Source organism: Aedes albopictus, chromosome 3 (genome assembly GCF_035046485.1).
Source record: "Aedes albopictus strain Foshan chromosome 3, AalbF5, whole genome shotgun sequence".
Classification (NCBI taxonomy): domain Eukaryota; kingdom Metazoa; phylum Arthropoda; class Insecta; order Diptera; family Culicidae; genus Aedes; species Aedes albopictus.
Genome location: NC_085138.1, coordinates 325,256,548 through 325,283,647, shown reverse-complemented (window position 1 = coordinate 325,283,647; position 27,100 = coordinate 325,256,548). Strand labels below are relative to the sequence as shown.

At 39.5% G+C, this 27,100-nt stretch overlaps 1 protein-coding gene across 10 annotated transcripts in view; it reads left to right on the top strand.

The window, feature by feature from the left end:
• Positions 1-27,100, top strand: part of LOC109623365 (low-density lipoprotein receptor-related protein 1) — an 880,389-nt gene that overhangs the window by 597,347 nt on the left and 255,942 nt on the right. The window lies entirely within an intron of this gene.

Genomic DNA, 27,100 nt, shown 5'->3' with positions numbered 1-27,100 from the left:
AACAATGGAGAGTAATAGTGCAAATTTCTCTTTCCATTTTTAATTTTTTTGTAGATATGTGTACACACAGATAGTCGTTTATCACGGTTTGTATTATTTCTTGCTACGTGCAGGGCTGATAGCGAATCGCTTTTCAAGTTCTGGTCACTTACTTTTGACAAATTATTTTTCACCTTTCTTAAACCCATAAGAAGGGTGGTCAGCTTTCTTCTACAACCATTCGATATAAAATTCTTAACGAAGGAGGTCAATTTGACCGAACGCCTTTTGGTGCTCCGTCATCTCGCGTCAGATAGCCCCCGGCGGTGGATCTACCCTACCCCGACGAAGATTTCCCCGGCAGTGGAACACCTTCCGAAACCGTTCCTTCCCGGACAGGTGCCGAGGTCTGTCCTGCGATTCTCTCGAATTCTCCCGACACCTGGTAGCATTCCACGTCCTCGGCGATAACACATACTGTCTCCAATTTTAGGGATTTTCGGCCTTTTCAGTCGGATCTTTTTTGCATACTGTCTTCTCCGTCAAAATGGTTCTGTACGTGCTCACTATTCTTTGATTCCGCTTCTTACTCAGCGCTTCAGTCCATGCTGGGGCACCTGCTATAGCGTTGACAACCTTTGCCGCATTTCCGCAGGCGTAGTCGACGTGCTCCTTGAAGTTGAGCTGATCATCGACCATCACTCCTAGATGCTTCGAAGCTCGTTTCGATGTGACTACTTACGTGCTCTCCGATTACGATCTTCATCGTTTGGGCTGCTTTACAGTTGCTGACCAGAAACACTTCCGTTTTGTGATGGGCAATCTGTAGCTTGCTTCCGTCATCTATCTTTCAACAGTGGTCATTGATTCCGTCGTCAGCACTTCTTCAAGCGTCTCTCCCGTTACCGTCACGACGACGTCGTCTGCGAAGCCTACGATGACGACTCGAATCGGAAATTTTAAAGATAATGCGCTGTTGTACATGACATTCCAGAGCGTTGGGCCGAGTGTAGACCCTTCCGGAATGCCTATCGTCTCTCCTAAGGACCTCTGTCGTGCGTATGTCTCATACACCAGTATCATGTTCTGGAAGTAGCTCCGTAGAATCTGGCACAGATTATCGGGAACCCGCATGCTGTGCAGCGCCACGGCGATGCGGTAGCCTCTTAGACCAAGCCCACTCATGGGCTCAATCAAGCGTTTTAACGTTAAGTAGAGCCCCAAACGAAGAAGCGAACCGCACTGGTCGCTGCTAAGTAGGGCTCGAAAGCGAAAAGTTTACGTACGGTTCGTAGCAGGGCTTAGAATATAGAGACACGCAAAGTACGGTCTCTATCCGTAGGCTCGTGCGCTCTCTCGCGTTTAGCTCTCTGGGTAGCGTAAAGAGGAGACGAAAGAACATGAGTATGGATTTTTTGCCAGGTATATAGTTTCTAGAGAATGATTTTCTTGTTTTGTATAGGTAGGAATTTATTTAAGTTTGCATCAAATATTTAAAATTTTTATTTTTACTTGCTTTGAAATTTTCAACCAAATAACATCATAGATCGTTACACGAATAACACAACAAATTGTCTGACATACAATTGTGATAGAGTGACAATACAAACGCAGAAAAATAATAGGTTTAAATTGACAAGCTTTGCTTACGTATGTTATGAATAAAGTTTTCCCTTCTTCGCCAATTTTAGGATCATGTCTAACGAAAATGTATTGATTTTCTTATAAAAATAGTTACGTTACGTTTCGAAACTAATATTTGAAGAAATGTATAGTGATTCAGTGAGTTTTGCTATTTTAACACGTACATGTTTGAGCCGGAGTTGCTACGCAGCAACTAAAGTTTGGTTTCGCACATTTAGAAAAATGTCCAAATAAATAACTCGCGAAGTTCGTTACGACAAGTTCCAAAATTATCGTCATCCGTCGCAGATTACGGTGAGAAGATGTGCGTATTTTCTAACCCGGAAAGATACCATTTGACGGTAATAAGTGACCACAAGGTTTTCTTTCTTCACTTTCCGGACTGAGACCCCGCTTTGAAAGAGCTGTGCCTCGCCTTTCGTTTTGTAGTGAATATTTCGAAAAAGGCAAAGGAGTTTTGGTTTGATTGCTGTTTTTTAAAATTGTGGTTGTCAGTAGGTGGTTTATTAAATATAAATTTAAAAATATAAATTAAACAAACGAGACATTAGGAAGAAAGCGTGCGAAAAGGGTAACTTCACCCTTGTAGAAACAATAAGGCAAAGCAGAAAAAAATCAGCGAAGACCCCATGCGAATAACACCTATCATACAGAATAGGAGGTTCGACATTAGATCTACAAAAACAACCCATTAATTGGGGAGATCTTTCCAATATTACACATTTATTCACAGCTCTTTTATCCACATTTTCATATATTTAAAACATATTCATCAACATGTTATCTGGATCGTTTGGTACAATATGTCCACGCATCCTTCCTCCCCTGTAAATTCGAGAAGTACCTTGCCGAAAGAAAATATTCTGTACTCCAAGTATTTCGAAGAATCATCTTTGCGCGTAAATACAACGCAGTAGACCTGGCCGCTTTGATGCATGTGTCATATCTATGATATGCTGCAAGCATCAATATTGACAAGAGAAGTAACACGATTGCTTTCCAGGGTGATTCCGTACTGGCTGCGTATGTATAAGATTAGATAAGAGTAGTTACGATTTTTCAAAGATGCTTTGACTGTACCTAACTCAATTCAGATATCATAGAAACACTTCAGTATTTTTTTTTTTTGTAAAAACAAACTTTAATCATACCGATAATAATCTAAAAAAATGTAGTCGAGCTGCCAAGTTTCATCAATTAATATAGGCGGTGTGCAGGACTGTCATATTGTAGGTTCCTCGTTATAGAAAAAGCAAGGTGTTGGATGTTAAAATACATCAATTGTTGTATGAAGTGCCAAAAAGGAGAGTGGGCTCATTATGTACTTTGACAAATACGCAGTCTACTTCAAGCGCTTAGAATCTGCTTCTAACAAAATATTCATATACCAGCATCCAAAAGATCGCAATATATATTAAGATTTCCGATTGATGCTTTGTAACTAAAAGGTTGTGACTGAGTATATTAGCTGATGTTAAAATACACGTTAATGAAAAAAGGTTACGCAAACTTATCGCAGACTGTTAGAAGACAGCTTGTACTATGACCAGAATTCAAGAATCTTGACCTACGTGAAGTTGTAAAGGAGACAACTACGTTATAAATGTGTTGGAAATGCAAGGGATGTAATTATTCAATAAACCTAATTATTAAAACAGATGCTCAAAATCTCAAATTCAGATAAATTTCTTGCGAGAAAGGCAACATGGATATCGAAGAGATGGATATTATTTTAGATAAAAATTCAACCTACAAGTCATACAGTAAGCAACAAACACATAATTTAAAAAAAGATTGCTTGAATTCCGACATTAAATACAATCATACATTATTGAAAAAATAATATCTTTAAACGCACCAAAACTGGTACAAATCTCCAAGGGAATTATATATTTGAGTTCAATTTTTACTAACTGTTTTCAGTCTTATCCAAAACCCCTTCTTTCAAAATATGAGCACAGATTATTATACTGAATAAGATTTGCAATAACACCATAGAAATACACAGAATATTGCGATAATTTACAGAAGTACAAAAAACCGATGAAACGGATAGAATAGAGACCACCGGTGCGCAAAGGCGACCGATCATTATTTTACTCACATGGAAACGAACGACCAGTGCGAAAGTGGGTGGATAACGAAATTAAAAATCGTTAACGACGTGCTGTTGCGTGTGTAGTATTAAGCCCACGAGTGGGCTTGGTCTTAGCTGGTACTGTTAAACACGATTTTGACGTCTACCGTTACCATCGCGCAAAATCGTTCACCTCTCCGCTTTCTCTTGGGTGCCTTCTGGGCATTCTGACTGCCCAAAACCATCCAACATCGATTTTCCCTTGCCGAATCCGAACTGCATTGCTGACAGCCCCCTCTCACTTTCGACGTATCCTGTCAACCTGTTGAGGATGACCTTCACTAACAGTTTTTCTAGGGTATCCAACAGGCAGATTCGTCCATACGATCCTGGGTCCCCCGGCGGCTTTCCTGGTTTCGGTAGCAGCACCAATTTTTGAACCTTCCATCTGTCTGGGAAGCAGCCTTCATCCAGGGATTTTTGGAGCACCATCCTAATCATGTCCGGAAACGCCAATATCGCCGTTCTAACTGCTTCGTTCGGGATGCCATCTGGACCGGAGGCTTTCCTGTTCTTGAGCCCTCTGCGTGTGGTATAGGCGACAAAATCGTTGGGTCATGGTGAGCATGAGCATGAGCATGATTGACCGCCCGCGGTTGCTCCTCTGTTATTGCAAGGACAACTGCATTTACACAAAGAACCAACAAATGATGCTTGGGATTAGCTTTCTCTTCATTGTGTAAATGCTGCAATCCCAATACTTTTCAATAAGCAATACCAGCGCCGGCCGCGTCCGAATGCAGGTCAATTGAGGATAGGGAAGGAAGTGATGACGTGATTCTCGCTTAGGCCAATAACCGAGGAATTCTCTGCGTTACTACGAGAAATCACTAGGAGTTTGGACAGGGGAAATGGGGATGTGTTGAGGATTTTGTCGTGGTAAACGAATGTAATGTTCTGATTCACGATTAATAATGCGCTCGCGAAGAAATACCCTTCTAAACCTTGAAAGACGAACGCGATCTATTGTGCCTCCAAACTCACCCTACATAAGTTATTCATTCGCAACTAAGGAGAACACAATGCTAAACACCGACGCATCAGTAGTTTGCGTTTCCGCGCGAGATAATGCTGAACGTGATCGATTCACAAGTATTAGCAAAATAACACGTGATAAATAAATCAGAAAGATTTTACCGCATGACTCGCCGTCTATCTTTTACCGACCCTTTCTACAAATGTCGATACCGAAGATGACGAACCATTCAAATTTTTGTGTACATGCAAAAAATGAAAGAAAAATATTTATTACCAACTAAATGTGCATTTGGAACTAGCGCCGACACATTACGTGACGAACTTTTCAATATTTGTTAGATAAATACACAAAAACCAGAGCAGAATTTTATACATCCTTTAGCATTAATTATTGTGATAAAATGGAACGAGCTCACCAATAAACATCCTTCGAAGTGTCCAGTGCGTATGTGCTGCAGCATCTTCCACTAATTGGTCTCGAAATCACACTGAACCGCTTCAACAACACACGGGTACGACGATGTGCACATTCAAACTGTCGACGACGACGCGGCCGATCCGAATGAAAAAAAAAAGCGGCACTTCCACTTTGCCTCCAAAAACACACTCAACCGCCCCGTACGAAGATGAGCACGCACGCAGGAGACGACGCGATGCAACGACAAACTAAGACAGACTGAAATGTCATCCGCTGCTGGCATCACACGACCGACTCGCACCAAAACTAGTTTTTTTTTTATCTCTAAAAGCACACACACAGGACGACGACGCGATGCAACGACGAACCAAGACAGACTCAACCAAATCGTTGGGTCATGGTGCGGAAAAAGACCTTCCACGATCCTCCTTAGTTTGTCCGTGCAAATTTCCACCGGTACCGCTGGACCTTTGATCTTCGCTACCACGATTTGGTACGCGTTACCCCAGGGGTTCGTGTCGACTTCTCGACACAACTCTTTGTAGCAGTTCGACTTACTCAGCCTTATCTCACGTTTAAGAGTGGCTCGCGCTTCCCGGAAAACGGTTCGCCTTCCTTTTCTCTCAGCTTCCGTTCTGTCTTCCTCGGCGTTGCTACTTCGCATGCCGTAACTATCGCTTCTGCTAGTTCCCATGCATCAAGGTTTGCACCGCCGTATGTCCGCAGCGCTTCGACAAAGACCTCTTTGTCGAAGTCTTCTATCTTCCACCTTCGCTCGCATGTCCGTGTTCTCCTCGTCGAAGTAGAGGCTCATCGAAAAATGCTGTAAAGGATCGCCTGGTGATCGCTGTGGACGTACTCCTCACTGACTCTCCAGTTCATGACGTCCGTTAACGACGGACTGCAGGACGTCACATCGATGATGGATTCACGGCCGCCTCTACGGAATGTGCTGACCGTACCATTGCCTTACATTCAGCTTTGCCTGGGCTTCCAGTAGGCTGTACCCCCTTGCATTGGTAACCCTACTGCCCCATTCCACAGCCCAAGCGTTGAAATCGCCTCCGATGACTATCGGCTTCCGCCCAACCAGCGAGCGCGTCGGTGAGTGCATCCAATATCCTGTTGTATTCTTCATCCGACCACCTTGGAGGTGTATAACAACTGCACACGAAGATTCCATTGATTTTTGCTACCACAAAACCTTCGAATGAACACTCGATCACTTCTTGTATGGGGAATTGACCCACGACCTGTATCGCCGCTATCTGGGCTCTGTCCGTCACCCAGTTGCCATTCTCGGGAGACACCCGATACGGCTCTGCGATGATTGCAACATCACACTTATTCTCTGTTGTCGACTGCCACAACAGTTGCTGTGCGACGTCGCAATGGTTGAGATTGATTTGGATTATCTCAATCATTGTCGGCTTGCCTTCGCATTTCTATACCCGAGCAGAAGAAAAAACCAACTCCATAATAAAATGCGTTATTTTGGCAAAATAACTGAGCAATGGAATCAGTTATTTTCATGTTATTAACATAATATATTATGTTATTAACTTGTCTGTCATAAGCGGCAAAATAACAAAAATCATAACAAAAAATGTTCATGGAAGACTAATTTGATAACATGTTTTGTTGGTTTCAATAACAACTTAATAATAATGAATAAAAAAATATTCCGATAACAAGTTTTGAACTTTCGATGTTATTGATAATAATTGAAAAACAAAATCAGTTATGATTATAATATACCTGAAATATAATAATGTACCTTATGTTTAAAATAAGGTATGGTAAATACCACGAGGGAGATAAAGTTCCCCCACTCTCCACCGTAATCGACCCAATTTTTTGAATTTCCCCAGAAGACTAGTCTGAAGTTCATGGTATTTTTTAAATAAACCTTTCAATAAGTTCCTCCTAGAATTTTACCATCTGATCGAAAACATCTTGTAAAGTGGCTTGTTGGCGTTGTTGGAATCGTGAAATCATGTTCTTTTGGATACAGGTCGCTTAACTTCGCTGATCAATGTTGACTCTACTATCTATAATTCTAGCATTAAGCTGAGAAGCTGGTATGCTATCAGTTAGGATGTGAGGCCAGAGTGAAGAGGAAGATGAACAGATGAGAGATTATGCAAAAGCCTGTAACAGTTAAAACATTGGAACTTTATAAATGTACATTTTATTTTCCGTATCGGGCCCCACGTCTGGGAACTTGGATACGAAAACAAAATGGAACATTACAAATGCACAAAACACAAACATGCAACACATAACATAAATTGTGCCCAGTTATCCAAATAGATAACTAAGTCCAAACCCAGGATGACGAGGTTTCATTTTTGTTCTTGGTCCATCAGTCAATCCTGTAATCGTATTTCTTCTGGCGGATTGCCTTTTGTTTGCAGCGTTACTTGCTTACATAGCTTGTTTTGGTCTAGGAATTTTTAATCCTAAGGGGGCATCCAGATTCGGGCAACAACACAAGACCGTCTACAATTTGATGTCCGTGTTAGGGGACGGCTTGTGCGTTTTGTACTGGATCGCTCCTGAAATTTTTGGAGCGCTACAAATGCACATTAAATTTCAGGGACAAATGTACAAACCTTAGTAAAACATACAAAATAAACAGACAAAATGTTCACAACAATTTACAAACGTAACAAGCCGTGATGGGGTGCTGAAAACATCGTAAATCTAATGATGTAGTTTTTATTTAAAAACTTGTTATCGTTGTGGTATTGATGATTCATGATTATATATTTATGCACACTCTATAGTTCAATAATAACTAAATTTGTTTTACAACAAAACATATTATTTAATGAATGTAAACCAATACCGTGCTCATAACAAAATAAGATTGCCCAACTAAGGATGTTATGTAGAAGTAATGCCTTGATAAGATAATGATAACGAACCAAGATATAAAAACAGGATATGTTATTTTGTAGTTATTAATTTGATCAGGCTTGGCATTGGTCACCGTTAGTGCTCACTTTCAAACCGACCTGAGCATGTATTCGTTTTCACTGCCACAAAATCGCAATAGGCTCAACAAGTCGCTGAACATCGTAGTCAAGACGAGAAAACTAATTGTTTATCGGTTGCGTCGTTACCTCGGGGACTTCAACAATCATGATTATGTTTTGTGTGACGTTCGGAGTTCTCGCTCTATTGAATTGATGGTCATGACGGTCGCGACAGTAAGGCAGCAGAGTGTGGCGCTTATTCGATTAGATATGCCATCTACCTACCTAGTTTTAATAACATATTTGAAAATGCAATCTGGGCTCAGTAAAACAATGTGAAAATAAATATCATTAACTATTTAAGTATAAAAAGAGCGCAAATTTATGTAGTGATAAATTGAATGAATTACTTACTAATGGCGCGGCACAGTATCATAACGCCCGAGGCCATAATGTCCCAGGATTTTATGGCGCATTTTCCCGTGGCATAACGTTCTAAAATGCAGATGCGCATCAAAATCCCAGGAAAGATGGCACATAGGATATTTTGGCGCATTTCGCAAAATAACGCGACTTTACGACTGGGACATTATGGCCTCGGACGTTATGATCCGGTCCCTAATGGCGCAATATGAATTCGAATAGTTTGATGAACATTTACATGAACATGTCGAATTTGTATGTATTAGTATGTCGTTTTCCCCACATCTTTATTATTTTAGATCTCGCAATTTCTGACCATCAATTTGTATGTATTTTAAGTTTGATATGTCATTGTAACTTATTATTGAAAAACACGGACGAAGTTGAAATAAGCTTTATTTGAAACGATGAATAAGAACACTGGGGTCGACGCACAAGAACACTTTAATTAGCATTTTCCTAACTCGCCAGCCTTATATTGAGTGCCTCAATCCGTGGTCTTGAAAACGAGTTACTCTTCATCATTCGGAGGTTATCGATTGCCAGCATCGATTCTATGTAGAAGTTGGGGAAAACTTAATGATTGCTCTGCAATTTCTCTTCGTCATACCGTGGAGGGGTTTGAGCCGAGGCAGAACTACTAGCCTGCCAGTTTTCTTCGCTCAGTGCTAGTAAAATGAATTTATGTATTACATGGTTATTAGCATCATTGTGATCTAAAATAAATTACCTAGTACTGGTAATTGTTCGCCCATCTATGTGAAAATCCCTAAATCGATTTATGTTTTCACTCCATCTTGTTGGGCACCAGAGGAGGGAATATGACGGCAACGAATGAAGTTCAAAGTCCTGACGGTCAGACCGATTAATGGTTAGGTAACGCAAAACTCAATCATGGTCACCTGTGGTTTCTAGGTCACGAGTGTTTGCCCTAGTGATGCGATATATGGTTGCTAACGTCATGTTTGATTAGGAAACATCATAGCACAGAAAACTAAGCACACTGGTGAACCTCGTGACCAATGCCAAACCTGAATTTGATATTCTCCTCTGCTCGGGTAGGCCGGGCACTTAAAGCCTCCCGTCTTATGGTCGTTTCCACCCTCCGGCTTACACATCATGCACTTGGGTTGGCTGGTGCAGTCCCGAGCATCGTGGCCGTTTCCACCGCAACTCCAGCATCGTCCGGACTTGTCGGGGCCCTTGCAGTATCTCGCCTGATGACCAAACTCCATGCATTTAAAGCATCGCTCCATTTGTTTGGTGGCTCGGGGAGCCAGTTGCAGCGAGCACACCACCCATTCCACTTTGACCTTGCCAGTTGCCACCAGCTTGTTGACAATATTCACTGGCAATCGGATTCCCACCATCTGAGTGCCTCCATACGACTTCCTTATCCGAATCACCATCGGTCCTTCGACGTTGCACTGCTCAGCCAATGCGCGTTTCAGATCATCTTCTGTCGTGACCTCGTCCAGATCCTTAACTTCAGCCACCGCCTCCTGTGATAAGGTTCTCACATTGGCTTAGCTCTTCAGGGATTTGGCAACAAGCTTCCTGAACGCCGAGCTCTTAATCGTCGGATCCTTCTTGAGCTCGAACAGTATCTCTCCTTTTTGGGTGTGTCTTTTTCACCACATTTTCGTCCAACACCTTCAACTCCTGGTTCTCCTTCAATTTCCTAAGAAGAGCGTTCGTCGTCTTGTCGTTCGCCTTGACGATCAATGCATCGGTGGTTTTCTTTCTTCTTCTGGTCCTTCGTTGTACTATTTGAACACTTCCAGCCCTGGCTCATGGACATCGGATAACATTTTTTCCACCAACTCCAAATGAAACGTCGAAAACATCCCGCCAACAATTTATCTACCCCCACCATTGCCTAGCATACTTCCTGCCTTTCCATTCCCCCATATTGGTCGAATGGTGTCCCCTGCTGCTGCTGCTCAAGAATTGCACAATTCCGCCGCGGTTGGAATGCTGCTCACGTACCGTATCGTCGTGCACGGGGAATATGTAGGGTATCGGGATGCTTCGTTGGCATAGTCCCCTTGTTCGGCCTATCTTAACGTTAACCAAAAACTCAAACAAACACGCCGAACTGGATATCGGAAAAGCTTTGTGCTAAACACCTGTAACATTTCGTTTCAATTTTAGCACTTTGGGGTATTAAAATTGTATGAAAATGTCACTTTGTTTAGCTTTTGTAGACGCCATGATTCTTCGGCTTAGTGGGTAGTCTATACACATGATCATAAATGGCATGATTCTGGAATATTTCGAATTGCCTTTTCAATAACTGAACATTTGATGCGACGGTCAAAGATGCTATTTTGAGTTTGTATGTTTCTTTTTAACGAATAATAACTATTTTACAAATTACATGTGGGCCGAATATTGAGGACATTTTTTTCACTATGTACCCAAATCTTGGCCCATCAGTAAAGTGACGTCAAAAACACAGATAAAGTGACGCCAACAACATTGCTTGCGTAAGAACCAGAAAGAACGAACAGAAAGATAGATTTTGTGTGCGGTGACTGTAAAAATATAACACAATAATCGGGTTGCATTGTTTTCGTTACTAAAAAAGACAGAACTTTAGTTTAAGTGATTTATTTATAGTTTTTTTTTTTAAATTTGGCTCCGAAAATGTAATTTGAAAGTATGATTGGTGAACAAACAGAGATAATACCTCAGCAGAAATATTGAAAAAATGAGATAATAAGTGGTTCTAGTGCATGGAAAGCAATAGGCCAACGTTGTATCCACTAATAGGCCAATTTATGTACCATAGACCAACGTTGCATACCATCACATCGAATCTTTTCAACTTAGTTAAGTAAATTCTTGAATATTTACGTTAGTTTACTTCCAATTGGTGAAACATGCATTGCCTACAGTGCGTAATAGGGTCAACATATTATTTCTAGTGCTATTAATTCATGAGTTATGGTCAAAATTGTCAAGGCGGTTTGCAAATTAGGCCAAGGAATGATCCATATACCCTACCTACGAACGACTTCATCGCGCGCAATTCCGTAACGGGTCAGATCAGATCAATCCTGCCAAGACGGGGAAAGTTGCAAATGTATCTCTACAACTGTCCCGGCTCCCCGTGTTCATTTGGTTTGTTTTCCTTGCGGTGGAGAAGGAAACACTGAAATCGTCGAGGTCATAATGGGAAAAGTTTCTTTTCGGGAACATAAATTCGTGAAACGTGAATACTGTGCAATTGGTGGCTCAAAATAATTCGTGTTTCGGGGAGTTTATTGAAGTTAAGCCTTATCGGAATCGAAATTTATGTGATATAGCTGGGCGTGTTGCTGGATTGCTTGGCAAAATGAAAAGTTATTTAGTGGAAGATACCGAACGGAAAAAACATTATGCACAGTATTCATTTGATTTGCAACTAGAAAAAGTTAATATCTTATTCATTTTATCTACGTCTCTTTCTGGTTAAGGTTTTGGTGCTGGTAAAGGAACTTTCGCCTGCCGTCCTACGCATAATTGTCCCATGTTATATGGAAATCCCATATAACGTGGGACAACTATGCGTAGAACGGCAGTATAGTGGACCTCTACAGAAGAAACAAATTATAAATGTCCAAATCAACTGATTCCAGAAAACTTCTAACGGGGGATCATCAATAACATTGCTACATAGCAGTACATTGCAAACAAATTACCAAGTGGCCACCAAAATCGGTTAGTTTAAATATTTAGTAAATATGTTAACGCCCAAAAGGATCCACTATAGGAAACATGGAAATCTGATGAAAAGAGAGTTCACTATAAGCGCCAATATATTAGTAAATAATCCTATTACGGACCCGGTAGGTAGTACGAGGATTTCTGGGGCGTTACAACAGTGTTAAAGGGGTTTCACAGACGTTACGAAGGGCTTTGGGAGCGATTCATGGGGGATCTCAGGAGCGATTCAAGGCATTTCAAAAAAATCTTAGAGACAGGGATGCCATATATACAGATTTATCTGTATTATACAGATTTTTGAGCATCCGTACATTTCGTTTTATATGAAATACAGATTTTTGAGGTAGAGGGGCCATTTTATTTTTGTATGGGATACAGATTTTTCTCCCAAAGTTTGTATGGGATACAGATTTTTGAAAGTTGTGATACAGAATTTTCAAAAAATCATCTGGCATCCCTGCTTAGAGAGCTTCAGAGGGAAACGCTGGAACGTTTAAGATTGATCCGAGAAATTCGATAGCATTTCAGCGGTTTCAGGTGAGTTCAAGGAGTTTCTAGAGCTTTTAAAGACGTACCAAGAAGTTTCAGAGGCATTTTAAATGGATTAATTAGATTACAGAGATTTAAGTGGCGTTTCGAGACATTTCAGGCCAGGGCCGCATCAGAGGAGACGGTTTTTTTTCTGGAACTCGCTTGAATATAGGGGGTTTCCGATTACAGGGAGTTGAAGCGCAATTTAATGGTATTACGGAGGTTTCAGGGCCGTTTTAAGGCATTTCAAGAATATTTCAAAAGGTTTTAGTTTTTTTTTGTGAAGGGGAGTCTGAAAATACTTTGATACATCCTGAAATGTCTCCGAAATTCCCCTAAAACCCCCATAGAGCCCATGCTATGCACCTCCCAAGCAACACACATGATTACAAAACTGTGATGGCAGCGTATGTACAGGGTGCGGCAGGAAAAAATGCGAAAAGTTCAAGGCACTATTACACGCTAAATATGGGATATATATGACTATTTTTTCATGACAGTGTATCAGTCAATGTCTATATTCTAGCACTGAAAAATAAAAATGAACATATTTGATGTTTAACATGTGATAATGTAGGCCTAATAAGCGGATATCAATAAACTGCGCGCCCAATGGTCATTAAACAAAATGACTATAACAGTAACAAAATTAGCTCAAATTCGATGAACAACCAGACCACACTGATCCAGAACCATGTAGTTTCACATACCAGATGAAATAAGTACATATATTTGATGATATTGTAGAGAAAATCAAAAATGTTGTTTTATCAGATGCGAAATTTAGCGACCTGTGTGATTTTCTGCGGTTTGAAAATTCTGGTTGTCTTCATCTTCAGGCGCCGCCCTGTAAAGGTTAGTGACCAAAATGGGAAATTTTTTAATTAACTTTTCAGAAAACCTGCCTATTATAGATCATGGAACGTTGAAACATAGATTGGTTAATGTCAAATGTACGAAAATGAGGTTTGAAGTTGAAAAACACTTTCGCATTTTTTCCTGCCGCATACTGTAAGGGTTGTACAGAAGTCACTGTGGCTTACTGGGAAATCCTCACATACACTGCCGTCACTGTTATGTAACCATGTGTGTTGCTTGGGCTAAGAGCCTCCAAGACCCAAAAACGCCCCTGAAACCCTCTGAAAACCCTTTGAAATTTCCTGAAATGCTTCCGAAATGCCCTTAAAATCCTTGAGACCCAATGTAACGCATCTGGAGACTCTCCGAAACCACCAAAAATGCACCGGTAATTACTCTAAAACGCATTGAAAATCCTCTGAAGCTTCCTGAAGTGCCTCCAAAATCTCTCTAAAACCTGCTCGGAGCCCTTGTAACGTACCTGGGATCCTCTGAATGCAAAAACGCCTCTGGGAACCGCCGAAAATGCTATGAAATTACCTAAAATTCGTCCGAAGTCCCCCTTAAACTCCCTCGGCCTTCATGTAACGCACCAAAGACCTGGAACGCTTCCAAAATCCTCGAAAATCTCCCGAAACTCTCTGCAGTGCCTTCGAAACCCTCCCCAAACCCGCCATAACACCCCTGAAACCTGGTCCGGTAATCAACATTGGCATACTTCTGGTTCTTGGGTTACCTGCATGCCCCATTCACAATTTTCGGAACCCATGGAACTGCAGGTTTCTTCGCCCCCTTGGCGTAACGTCCCAACTGGTACAACGCCTACTTCTCAGCACAGGAGCCGTGCACAAATTACGTCACATTTTCAGTTTGACTCCTTACACACATCCCAAGTAACAATTCCATTGCTGATGGGTTTTGTTTGATTTTTATTGGGGTTTAATTACAGCAATAATTAAAACTCACAGGTTTATGTCTACTTTTATGAAAACCATTGATGAAATGTTTTATAGTATACTTGAAGATATCCATAAAGCCAGATTTTAAGAGTAAACAAAACTCTCCGCTATGTAAACCTTTTGGCATTTATTGTTACCACAATAAAACTGTTCAAACTCTCAACAGATGGCGATCCGTTCGATTAGTAACGACATCTGTTGGTGGAAAAGCAGAAACTATGACACTGCTAGGTTTATTGCGGTCATCATAAAAGTAAACTTGCTTTCGTTTTATTTTCGCTAATTATGGTCGTCGTCATGTTGAAGAATCAGATACGTAAATGGAATATAGTTAATTTTCTTCAAATTAGCAATAGTTTGATAGTTTGCCGTCATTTCCATAGCATGCTCACATAAATAAACTCTCTCAGCTCAGTTTTCTTGTAATTCGAGGTAGTTCTACTAAATTAATAAATTGATTTATTTCATTCCAAGATGATAATATTCATCATATACGAAGCGCATTAATTTTATGTTTCTGCAACGTCAATATTCACGGTGAAATTGAATGCGCATTAGCCTAGCGACAATATAATTACTAAATTATTACTTTGAAACGATCGCTTCCTACTTGCAAATAATATCTCTTCCTGAACTTTACGTCCATTGATGAAGCTTCTCTGCTTCTTGAGCTGTCATAATTTTTGTTGAAAAAAAAAACAACGACAATCATAACCTCTTTTCGAGTATGGAAAAAATTTCAACTAGGTTTTAAAACAGTTTTATTGCTACTCTTAATAAGGTTTATAAAACCTCTCCGAGAGTGGGCCACTTAGCCAGATGATGCTCTTAAAGAGGTTATCAAGAGGTTTTGATGTATGAATCAGTTTTATTGCAAATTTTTCATGAAAACCTCTTAGGCGCCGTCCACAAATTACGTAACGCTCTAGGGGGAGGGGGGAGTATGACCGAGCGTTACGGCCCATACAAAAAAATTCAGGTTCTCATACAAAAAAGCGTTACGGAGGGGGGTGGGGGAGTCGAAAAATGTCGATTTTAGCGTTACGTAATAAATGGATGTCGCCTTATAGAGCCGAACAAAAGTTAAAATGTTACTTGGGATATTGCCGGGGCCCGTGGCGTAATGGCTACACGTTTGCTTCATAAGCAGATGGTCATGAGTTCGATCCCAGCCCCGGCACTTTCGTCAGTTGCTCTTTCCCCCTGAGAGCAGCTAACACTGACCCTCTTCTGAGCCCATGGCTCAAATGAACCCGGAAACTTGGGCATCGGCGAACGGCAACCCATAATGGACCCCGAATCGGACTGGAAACAGGAACAACCAACAGCCACACATCAACATCCTCGTGCTCATCATTCTACCATGATATGGTAGACAAGTGAAAGCAGCGCAACGGCCACCAGTTCCATGTAGTACAATTAAAATAGAATACATTTAGGCGCTGTACAAAGTGTATGTACAGCTTCCAATTGGAATCGTTCACGCAGTGCCCTAGTGGACAATAGAGCTGTAAATTAGGTTAAGTGATCGAAGAACAAAAAAAAACCCTTACAAACAATGTTGAGGTCCCATAAAAAAGGGTGACATAGAGACAATTTTACCCCTGAATCACTCTGAACCCCTTGCCACCCTGCAGCTCCCTGAAACCTCTTAATATCACCTGATATGCCAAAGAGACCCCTATTAACGGCCCTGGGACCTCCTGGTACCCCCTGAAACGCCACTGAAATCCACTGAAACTTTCTTGGAACCCCCTGAGATCTCTTGAAGTGCCTTAAAGTCCTTGAAACGCCCCATATATCCTATAGCGACCCTGAGACTCCCTGGAACTCTTTGAATATACCTGAGAGGACCCTGAAATGCCCATAAAACTTCTTTGTACCCCCTAAATCCCCCTGGAATCTCTTTGAAACGCCCATGAAACCTCCCAGTACCCCAAGGTGTTTTACTTGGGACCCTCTGAAACGCCCCTTCAACTGGAGTGGATAACTGACACTGAGGAAGATTACAAGTGGTAGTCGAAATACGCGTATCTGTCAAATGATAAGCAATTAGGGCGGAATTAAAAGGTACGAAACTGATTACACTCATTCTAAGAGGGTATTCTGCTTAGAGGGTTTGAAAAGTCGCTACAAGATCGAGTTCTTCCTTTTTATGTGAAACGTTGAAAAGCATGATCATGAGCATTGGTGACCGTAGTTGCTACTACGTGATTGGCCAGAGCTAACGAAATTGTACAGAGAACCAATAGGCTTGGGGCTTGAGGTTTGACACCATCCTCAATGTACACGTTTCGAGAGCACAAACTTTATTGGGTCAATAACGGCGCTGGCCACGTCGTTACGGTCTACCGGGGATAGGAAGGAATGTTAGTTTGACAGCAACGGTTGTAGAGGTTGTATGTACTACTGGACCCTCCACAGTTGTCAAACAAGAGGATTTAGAGATTTATGCCAGTATCGCATACACTCACGACCAAAAATTTTTTTTTTGTTCATTAATTCAACGGACTGGTTTTAGTCTAATTGAATATTCTTAACCTAAAAGTTTACAGGTATAACTCATGAAAAGCACAATAAAATCGTTCTTAATTAATCGATGGCTTGAAAATCAACAACTATGCACTAATTTAACCGTTCACAAAACATGCCTATGTTTACACAAAAAGAGAGCAAATTACACATAACAAGTTAAAAATTCTAAAACTACAAATTTTCGGGTTTCCAAACAGCCTGCCTTTTCTTGAATTCTCAAAATTTGACGTTTCCTGGCCATGTCGACGACTTCATAGCGGCAGATTTCCATCTACTATTCAACGAAACTTTGAATGAAACGTAATCCAGCGTAGCGCAGTCGACCCATCGTGGAACGAGCTTCCGAATATTTCCGCATTCACTATCAGGGGCACCCAAACATCTCGAAACCATTTGCTGGATATCTCTCTCAGTGACACTCCCATCAATATTTGTGAGCACCAACGCAAAACTAGCATCTATCTGTTCGGTATTCGGTTGCGAATTATCAAGTGCGAACAATGTTCCACTGTGTGAGTTTTCATCTCTAGGATCGATTTCGTTTTGCGGTGAAAGAGTTGGAGTAGAATGTCGCATCACGGCGTCCGAGAGAGATGTGGCGTTGTTAGAAACAATGAACATTATCGCATCAACCTTTGCTTTTAACCCTCCAATACCCAAATTTTTGATTTTGATCTAAATATCATTTTTCGTCATCTAAAATCGATTTAAACATGTTTTGGAAGATGATTCTTTTTAATTCTCGATTTCGTGAATTTCAGTTTTTGATTCTTCTAATTTTTTTTTTCAACATCCCCACACTTTTATATTTTTCCAGGAAGCCAATTTGGGGAACGGATTTTTTGAGATGAAAACATTTTGAGATTTTATGATTATTGTTGAAATATTATTATTTTAATTTTTTTTTCATAGAAAATTTTATTTTCCGTGTAATTTTAAGGAAAATAATTTTAGAGTGTATTCGATTTGCTTAAACCAATAAACAAGGGTAGAATGATTTGGGAAAAATTTAAAATATGTTAATTGTAGCGATTCAATACTAAATAAACAATGACTTCTAAAAGGTGACTAAAACATCATTTTTTCAATGATTTTAAAAAAAATGTAAATACGCTTTAAAATACACCAAAAATTATTTTGAGATATACAGAACAGTCCTAAATATCAGCCAAAAATATTAAAAAATTGATTTTCCACGAAACAAAAATTACAAAAATGCTCAAACTATACCCCGTCTAAAGGCGGGATTGGGTATTAGAGGGTTAATTCTTCCACATCACGATGCAGTACACATTTGTTCTCCTGCGGGGTTTGAGCCGCTGGCTTTCCTTGCCTTTCTCTCCATCGTAAAAACTCATCAAAACAATCATCACAAAGCCAGAAACTCTTCCTATTAGGTGGCGAAACGGCTGCAACAGCTTCTTTGTTGAGTCCGACACATGTAGCGTGGTATACATCGGTACACAATCCATTGCAACAAACGAACGACTGCTCTTTCGTGTCAACTTGATGCAAGCAATTACGGCAGATTATGGCGCACTCGATCAAACAGTTTATTTCCAATATTTCCACAAAGCAACGATGGACTCAGGGCATATAGTGTGAAAAACATCAACTGCAGGACGGCGATCGTAATTCCACGAAATTACAATATTTTTCCGACACAATTTCAACCAAAAATTAACGAAATCAGCTAGCGAGAAACTAATGCACACCGGCTCCAACGACTCTCACATACAATTCCTTGTATGTGGTCACCCCATCAAAAACATGTATCAGTTTTAGGCTCATATTTCCGCCAATTAGCTCGATGAATTGGCTTCTTTAGTGGTGTTGAGATAATTCCATATTCTGAATCTGCATGCCAAACTGAGCCGAAATCCAAATTTTCATCAATTTTGATGCCCGGGAACCTATTTAAAAATCAATTTGAAATTTATATGGGTGAGATTTGTCGAATAACCCCTCGTCGCATTTTGTACTGAGCGGAGCTGTCAAGCAGTTGCCCAGCTGTCAAAAGGTGATTTCACAAAATCTCTTTGAAATTGATTTTAGGTATCAAAATAAAGTTCTAAAAATCTGAAAAAAATCATAGCGGCTCATAAAAAGGTGCTCTTTTGTTCAAAAATAAATAATCATTGAATTTTTCTTAATTTAAGAACCCAATTGAGATGATGTCTGTGTGTGTATGTATGTGTGTGTGACAATGTGTATGAGCAAACAAACTCTTATCACTTATTGGCAGTAAACCTCAACCGATTTTAATGACCGACGGTTCATTCGATGCGGAATCTGATCCCATTGTTTCCTATTGAAAATGGTTCGAATCGGTTTAGCCGTTCCGGAGTTATGGCCATTTAGGTGTTCCGGACCGGTACCCCAGGAAGGGGCCAGATATGAAAATGCTACAAAACCATGCATGCGACACATCAAACCGCGGCTTTTTCGATAACCTGACGAACGTTAAGCAGGAAAAGAGTATAGGCCATATCTGAACCGGTAGTGTTCCGGAATCGGTTTCGGATGTCCCGCCGGAAGTGGCCAAATATAAAAGTGAACCAAACCCATGCATGCGGCACATCAAATAGCGGCTTTTTCGATAACCTGATGAACAGTGAGCAGGAAAATAGCATTTGATCCAGTAGAGACTACCAGTAGTGTTCCGGAACCGGTTCCGGGGTTCCCGCCGGAAGTGGCCAAATATAAAATTGAACCAAACCCATGCATGCGACACATCAAATCGTGGCTTTTTAGATAACCTGATGAACGGTTAGCAGTAAAATGGTTTCACACTATATTCAGGAAAACCAGTAGTATTCCGGAACCGATTCCGTGTGTCCCGCCGGAAGTGGTGAAATGTAGATGGGAACCAAACCCATGCATGCGACACATTAAATAGCAGCTTTTTCGATGACCTGAAGAACGGTAAGCAGGAAAATAGCCTTAGATCACAGCAGAGACTACCGGTAGTGTTCCGGAACCGGTTCCAGGTGCCCCACCGGAAATGGCCAAATATAAAAGTGAACCAAACCCTAGACCAAACCCATGCATGCGACACATCAAATAGCAGCTTTTTCGATAATCTGAAGAACGGTAAGCAGGAAAATAGCCTTATATCACAGCAGAGTCTAACGGTAGTGCTCTGGAACCGGTTCCGGATGTCCCGCCGAAAGTGGTTAAATATAAAAGTGAACCAAACCCATGCATGCGACACATCAAATCGCGGCTCTTTAGATAATCTGATGAACAGTTAGCCAGAAAATGGTTTAAGACCATATTTGGTACAACCAGCAGTACTCCGGAACCGGTTACGGGTGTCCCGCTGGAAGTGGTCAATTGCATATGAGAGCCAAACCCATCATGCGACACACTAAATCGCAGCGTTTTTAATAATCTGATGAACAGTTTGCAAGAACACAGCCTTTGATCACATCAGAGACTACAGGTAGTGGTCCAGAACCAGTTCACATCAAACCACGGCTATTTCGATATCCTGATGAACGGATTACAAGAAAATAGTCTCAGGTCATATTAGAGACTACCGGTAGTGTTCCAGAACCCGTTTTGTATGTCCCGCCACAATGACCAAAATATAAAATGAATCAAATCCATGCATGCACATCAATTTTCGGCTTTTCAGAAAACCTGTTGAATAGTTAGCAAGAAACTTGTCTCAGACCATATTTGAGACAATAGGCACAGTCTTGGCACCGGTTCTGGGTATCTCATAGCAAGTGGTAAAAACAGTGAAAATAATCAATACAAGCGATAAATATGTGTAAGAGAACAAAATCTTGACAAAACTGAAGCAGGCTCATCAAATCACACCTTTTCAAATTCCTGAGGTGTAAATATACAGTAGAATGGGGGTTGCATGGGGAAATTTAAATTTAATCGCATCAACATCGAACAAAATTTTTCAATCCCCTTTTGCGCCTAAAATTACTGCGCAAAATTTTGATCAGACTGGTTGCTCCTCGCGCTCTGTGATATGGTTCAAATTTGAATTGGATTCAGTATGAAAAATATCACTTGTTTCCATTTTTTGGTCAAATTTTTTGAATCTAGTAACCAGTGAAGTGTGCAGGAAAAAGTTTATCGAAGACTGTAAAGTGATTTTTGGTTGTGAAATAAATTATATTTTAGCTTGTTATTATCGTCTTGGTATTGATAGGCCTCCAGAAATAGTAAAGGTGATCACGCAGTCAACTAAGACGTCTGATGTTTTTCAGCTCTGCCTACACATTGAACATAATGTTGGAAATATGTGGCATTAATAAGTTTCCCAGCTCGATGATGGCTTGGATAAAATTCTTGATTTTATAAATAAAGTAATCACAGGATTCAAGATGCTTACGTCGACGGAAAGATAATGAGTACATATTCAACGAGAAAGGCATTATCACCACTAGGTGGATTTATCCGGTTTTTTTTGTTATCGATAAAAAGTTTGAGGCCACCTCTCAAAATGATGTATCGACCAAAAGCTTGGGGCACTTTAGTAAAACATGGAAAATAGATTTGGTAATATCTTTGTTATCTTTAGTTCCATCTAAATTATTTTTAGCTCACTATAAAGACAATAAACTAATCTTACGTATCATGCCATTAATTTGATGTATTCAATGATTTTTATAAATAAAAATGTTATGTAAAGTTAACCCATTTTACTACTTTACAAAAAAATAAGGCAACTTTATGTATAGAAGTTTTAACAAAAATTTGTGGTTTCATGCCTTTGTAGTAAGTACCGTTCATTATGTTTAAAATAAGCCAAGATGAATCAAAATTGAATGAAAAATGGCAAAGATATCAACAGACTACTTTTCTATGTTTCACGACCCTAAAATTTTGGCTAACACATCATTTTGAGTGGTGACCCCAAACTTTTAGTCACTGACATCAAGAGTTAATTAACTTAATATCTTTTATTCTAGATTTTTTTCGGCTAAGTTCGGTAACAAAGCAGTTGTAAACTAACATAAATTGGATTCAATTTCCAACGACACTGCCGTAAGATTAAAATATTTTTTTGAAAATGTTCCAACTTTAGCATAAGATTACATATAAATATTATTCTGTAAAAATTTTACCTAAATCATGTTCAACGTTTCTTTGACTTATTACCTTTCGAATGAGACCTGGGGTTTTGAAATCAGATGCGGAAATATGGACTCAAAAAATGACATGTTTTTGAGGGGTGATCCCAAACTTGTGATCGGGAGTGTAAATCGATTTGAATCAAACAATTGAATATTTTGACTTGAATTACACAATTGGATCGAACATTATTGATATTTTTTGAATAAAGCTTGACTGATGTTTGTCAATAAATTTCCATATCTTTGCAGTTTTTCTTTAAGCAATGTTTCTTTTTCTTCTCTTGCAGGTATGGTTCGTTTGAGATGTTTTCAAACTCAAATTCGTTGATCTGATATAATCGCCCTAAAAAGACAAGTAAGAAATAAACATAGGGTAATATTTTGTATTCAGAATAGTTTCCAATCAAGCTTGAGCTTGATTGACCACCCGTAGATGCTACTCCAGTATCGCCAGACCAGCTACACTTACACAAGAAACCAAAAATATACCTATCTGACGGGGATCAGCAGGCATCTTAAGTGTACAAGTATTTATAATCTTCTATTTTTAGATGACAAATGGCGTCTGCCACGTCAAGGAGAAGGAAATGATTATTGTAATCGTTTGCAGATCGAATATACTACTGCGTCTGCACATATTCATGCGAATGTCGGAGTGTTGGTGGAATATGGTTGGCAGAGGGTTCACACATTGGTGCATGGATGCTAGGTGTAAGGTGAATTATGTATTTTGTCATTCTGAAGATAATGTGGCACAGTCCACTTGGTTGCATAATTCGTAAGTGTTATCTGATGTAGATACTGTGCTGTGAAAGTTGGAAGGAAGAGAAACGACTTTTTAACCCGTTTCTGGCTCTATCGATGGCTATGAATGAACAGAAAGATACAAAGTAGGAGGAGACGGACAGGCCATGGATTGAACCCACGGCTTTCTGCATACGGAAGCGGTAGCCACTAGACCACCAAGCCCCTCAATTGTTTTCAAATAAAAAGCTTTTGCAATCTTCACTCGAATGCAAACATTTTTGCTCGTTGCACATGGCACTATTGTCTGTGGAAATCAACAACCTTTCAATCATTTTACTCTTCAAATCCGGTCCGATGCATTCATTGTGTTGAACCCTTCAATCAATTTATCGGTATATTCCCATCTCCAGTCCTGTCCGAAGCAAACATCTCTTTCGCATTTTCATACACCAGCAAGCCAAACAACAAGAAGCGTCGATAATTAATTTATCTTCCTCAACTCATCCTTTTTCATTTTCATCCTTCGTATTTCTGCAGATAGTCATGATGACTGAAGCAGCGCCATCATTCATCTTTCAAATATTGACACCTCTCCTGCTTTTTTTTCTGCCATCATAATTTATGTCTTTGACACGCATCGTTCGCACTCTCATCGCCCCACTGATGGCTGATAAATTTCATATTTTCATATCCGGGCGTCGCCGTGGCGTCGGAAATGACGGAATTTCACACTCACTCCGGCCGCCCCAAAGTGAGAATTGCTGCTCAACATGCTGCTACTCAGCGAGTGCCACTCTCAAACCGTGTTACGTTCGACCCCTGACTGCTGGCGTCGTCAATGATGACTACAAGGGACGACGACGCCCCAGAGTTTACCCCGGTTTGGCGCCGATCAACATGGGACCCCTTTCCTTGGGGCATGTTTCCGCTCCTCCCCGAAGAACAAGACCAGAATTTATTAACTTTTATTGTAGGGCAGCGGCAAATTTAGTGCCCGACATATAACACATGTGTGTCACACCACTTGAGGAACATCGCACCACCACTGACTGACTGACTGGGGTCACCGTCATTTGTCCCCAAGCAGATTGATGACATCCGAAGTATAGGGGGATGGATTGGATGTGTCTTTTTGGGGTGACATAATTTTTCGCCCCTTGGGCCCTCGGGAGGATTGTGTTCCGAGGAAATCACTTTTCTTCAGGACAATTATGGTTCAATTATGTATCAGAACCAGTGTGAACTACACATGACTATATTGCCCTTAACCAATTTGCTGATACGACTTAACGTACTGAGAAAAACGTGAAAATTAGAAGGCACAGAATGTTGATTTATTGGTAAATAGAGAGATGAACTTGTGGAAAAAATGGCGTTCTGGTGGTATTCGAACCCCCTTCCTATTCGTTACCTGTTCTGTGGCTTAGTTGGCAAAAGCGCCGGTCTAGCAAATACGGAGTGGTGGGTTCGAATCCCACCAGAACGCCATTTTTCCACAAGTTCATCTCTCTATTTACCAAAAAATCAACATTCTGTGCCTTCTAATTTTCACGTTTTTCTCAGTACGTTAAGTCGTACCAGCAAATTGGTTAAGGGCAACGTAGTCATGTGTAGTTCACACTGGTTCTGATACATAATTGAAACATAATTGTCCAAAAGAAAAGTGATTTTTTTCACAATTTATCTCTCAATTTGCCAATTAATCAACATTCTGTGTCTTTTAATTTTCAAGTTTTCCAGTGCAATGTGAAGTACCTCACTAAAAATGTCCATTCAATTCAGTTGAAATATTGAAAAACAAATATTGTTAAAATGAAAAAAAAAGATGAACGACTATGACATTTCTTTGGCTACTTTTCGGAAATCTTCTTAAAAACATTTCTTTAAAAATCTTTCGGCACATAATTAAAAAAAATCATCGGTGATTCATTTGAAAACTGCTTCAAAAATTCCTTAAGTTGATTCTTTTTTAATTTTATCGCAAACCCTTCGGAACTTGTTATGGGATTTTTTTCTAAATCATTTTTTTATATACCCATAAATTCCTCCGGCAATTCATTTGGGAATTTCTTAAGTTATGCCTTCGGCAAATAATTCGGCAATGACTCTGGAATTTTTTTCGAAATTTTATTTAAATATTTCTTTGTCAATTTGAATAACTTTATCAATTATTTTCGAGCATATTCTGTGACCACTTTGGGAATTTGATTGTTGCATATTGCAGTTATGCCGGCAATTTCTTTAAGATATCATTCAACAATTTCTTCGAAAATTCCTTCAATTAAGAATTTTTAAAACTCTTGTGAATTCCTTTTGAAATTCCTATGAAATCTTTGAACATTTTTTCGTCAATTTTCCAGCGGCAGTTTTTAGGGAATATCTTCAGCAATTCATTTGGAACTTGCTTCAAAACTTGTTTTTCAATTTCATCAGCTTTTTTTTTGAAAATTTCCCGAAAAAATTGAGATTTTTTTTAAATTCTTTGGCATTTCTTCGGCAATTCTTTCAGTAATTCTATTGAGAAGTTTATCAGCAAATACTCTAGAAATTTGTCTTTGGAAAGTTCATTGGTCATTCTTTTGAGAATTCCAACCAAAATTCCTTTGGCATATTCATTTCGGCCATTTCTTATAGAATCTGTCTGGCTATTCACAAAGGAATTTCTTTGGCAATTTCTTTGAAACAACTCATACAAGAATTTCTTTGAAAATTGATTCAGCAATTCGATTTTCAAATTCCATTAGCTGTTCTTTTGGAAATCGGTATTCTTTTGTTAATTCCCTCTGAAATTCCTTTTAAAATTCCTTTAGTAATTTCAATTGGGAATTTCCGAATTTCCAGAGTTATTTTATGATAAATTTGCTAAGGAATAGCCAAAGAAATTGTCAAATGAATTTCGAATGCTTTGTGGAAGGAATTCCCATCATAATTTTATGTGCAATTTCGAAATAAAAGACCAGGAGAATTTCTAGTGCAATTGTCGTTGAAAATCGCTATGATATTTTCGAATAAAAAATGAGTTGCAGAAGGAATTCCGCAAAAAACGATATGAATTAATTCCAACAGTAATATAAGAACATTTTTGAAGAAATTTCCAAATCAATGGCCAAAATAATCCCTCAAAGAATCTGCAAAGCAGTAATAAACTGTAATAAATATAAAACAATAAAATACAAATAATTATATATACAATTTCTATAAAAAAAAAGCCGAAGGTATTGTAAAAATAATTTCCAGAGAAACGTCAAAAAAAAAAATTTTTTTTTTTTGCTAGGTTTCTAGCTGCACTCTGAATAGAGTTGAAACCTCTACACTAGACCCGAAGATAGAAAAAAGTACGTATATTTCAGAAGCAGTTTGCCAGCCGTACGCGGAAAATGATATCCATTAAGACACTGTTGCAAACTGACTCAAAAAGTTACGGTAGAAGATTGGAAAGTTTTCAATTGGACAGTCAGTCAGAATTTGCCTATGTAGTGTTATGGTCACACGGTTTGTGTTTACCTTCTTGTTTGATTTTGTGGTATGGTTCCGTTCAATATGTATTTCTCCTCGTTAAGTCAGTTGTAGTATGTTTGTTTTTTTTTCATCGAATCAATCGAACCCCGTATGCTAAAATATAGTCGATCCTGTGTCAAATTGATTTCTTGATTTCGCTAATCGTTTTCTACTTCTCTGTGTTCATCTCTTGTGTCCTTAAATTGTCATCGGTCCAAAACCCACAGAAATATGTAACTGAATTTCTGTTGGGGTCATAATACCAGCTAAGAGATAAACAAAAATACGCCAGTCAGTTGATTGCAAAAAAAATTAAAAAAATAATAAAGATTGTTTGCCATCTATTATGTATTCATCTCCCTACAAATACTATGAAAAATATTCAAATTCGTTGAATTATCCTATCGGTCCTACCTAGATAAACCATGTCATTTTCTCAAGCGTAGCCTAGAAATGTCAACCTAGTCATACACAAGTAACGTTGTTCAGTTAATAAAAAGCAGTCAGTTTTTGTCCAAAATGTCACGTCGAACGCATTGACGTCAACAATGCGTTTAAGTGTTCGCACGTTAGCTTCGAGTCTATCAGCACAATTAAGT